At 33.4% G+C, this 2,267-nt stretch overlaps 1 pseudogene; it reads right to left on the bottom strand.

Moving 5' to 3' along the window:
* Positions 1-875: 875 nt before the first annotated feature.
* On the bottom strand, positions 876-1,304 carry LOC148268920 (agamous-like MADS-box protein AGL80 pseudogene; annotated as a pseudogene).
* Positions 1,305-2,267: the final 963 nt, after the last annotated feature.

Raw genomic sequence — 2,267 nt, 5'->3', positions numbered from 1 at the left:
TTTTAATTTCAAGATTGGAAGAGCATATCCATATGTATTAAATTCTATACAAAAATCTCATTTGAAATCTAGATAAATTTGAGTAGCTACCTAGCTTAATCTTCCTCCTAACTAGACTGAATTTCTACATATACTACATCAATAATTCTCATGTCATCATTCCATTATGTAAAACAAAACAGAAAATAAAAGAAGAGAAAAGTGCATTATAATAGCTTAAAATTACATTGAGCATGCAGGTATTTAACAAGTAGTTGTAGCCATGTCAAGCAGGGGGAAGAGAGAAATTAAAGAATGAAAAGTAGTACTAGTACAAGATATAAAATATTAAAGAGAAGATTAATTTAAAGAAAATCATAATTCAAAGTAATCCAAGTACATGTATGCATGCGACTCGACGACTACAACTATGATGGTGATAGCTACAACTACTATGATGACTACAACTATTAAGGCAACGACTACGATGACTAAGAAACCGACAACATATCTTTGTGGTGGAATGTAATTGGTTATTTAAAGTACATCTCCAACAACACTCCAAAAAATTTAAAATTAAATATCATAATACTCGATTCCTAAGGGCAATTAAACCCACTAGACCATTTCAGTCAATTATTTTGGTTGTTCTTATGGGTGAATGACACCATCATCTTCGCCTATTCCCCGTCTACTCCAGGTGGTTGCTGATGTGCTTGCGGTTTCATCCCATAAATAAACCACGTTTGTAGCTGCTGTAACATCTACACTGGATGATCCTCCGTGATCTTAGTGAATGTCTCCTTAGGACCCTTCATCACTCCTGCGTCTGTGGCCTCCTGAGGCTGAGGTGACTTCCAGAGTGTTCCAATACTCTTTTGGATTTTTTTGAGGTATTATTCAATAAGCCAACCCAAATTGTTGAGACCAATGAGGTTGAGCTGGTGGAGGGGCTTCCCGATAAGACTTTGGAACATGATATACGTGATCTCTTTCTCGCGATTATCCTTGCACTGTTTCTTCAGTTGATCAGTTGCCTTGGCGATCTTTTGGCACAAGAAGCTCTCTTGATTCACCATCTTCTTGCTTTGCTCCATCTCGGGCATCCTCTTAAAATTAGAAAGTACGCATTGGGCTCCGAAAGAGGAAGGCCAACCCTCTTGTTTTGAGTCATAGGGGCTGTAAATGATTGCACAGGCTTTGACATCGCAGAGAGTGCTGAGTTCACTCACCTTTTTTATCACTCCCTTCTTTCTTTTTTCGAACATGGCTTTTCTTGCAGAGTCGTTAGTGATATAAGCGAGCTTAACCTTCTTTCTAGTCATGGTGTTTTGTCGTGTCTGTCCAAGGAGCAAGAGAGTGTATATATAAAATGAGACAAACATTGAATAGTTATTAATAAGGAATGGGGAGTGGAGCATTTTAATATAGTAGAATATACCATGTAAGGTAAGATGTGGTGCATTTTAAAATTGCAAGCGAAATGTTCAAATTAACTCCAAAAATATGATGTCTTTAATAGGGGATGTGGGAAAATCTTGTCATTTAAGGAATGTATTTCACAAAATTTAATTAGTAAAATATTGAAAGGCTACACTTATCTAAAATCATCCAATCCTCCCTTTTAATTACAAGTTATTGATTCATTGTAATGCACTTATATACCTACTCTCTCTTGCATTATCCCAGCATGCATTCACACTTGAAATTAATCATACATGGCAAGCATACACACCTCATTATCTTATACACACTCATAGATATTACTCTTAATCATCAACTAATGTGGCCACCTCCTTCCAAATCCAACTTAATTATGTGTCTTGATATCCTACACCTACCACCATTTTATTTTTTAATTTTTTAAAAAAGAAACAAAAACCATAGATATATAGTTTTTTATTTGCTTTTATGCATTAATGTCAATATTCATTTTTTCCTAATTCGCAAAATAAATTTTATTTATAAGAAAAATATTTGATCATCCTTAAAATTAATGCTGGTTTTCTTCATCTTTTAATTTCTTCTGCAAACTTTACACTCCAAAACTTTATTGTCACCAAAGAAAATTTAATTACACATGCACAAGATTTCATAATAATTATACATATAATGTAGGCACATGGTGATTTTTTCTGAACTCCATAATAATTAATTATTTCATTTGGTATGCAGTACGTAGAATACGATTATTAGAGCAATTATATATTTGATTTTATCTTTATGGAATACTATTAATCACAATTATTAAAGTTATAATATCTCTCTATATCACAACAAATTATATA

Source organism: Carica papaya, chromosome 2, assembly GCF_054855325.1.
Source record: "Carica papaya isolate Zhongbai chromosome 2, ASM5485532v1, whole genome shotgun sequence".
NCBI lineage: Eukaryota > Viridiplantae > Streptophyta > Magnoliopsida > Brassicales > Caricaceae > Carica > Carica papaya.
The sequence above is the reverse complement of the archived record's forward strand: the minus strand, read 5'-3'. Positions and strand labels throughout refer to the sequence as shown.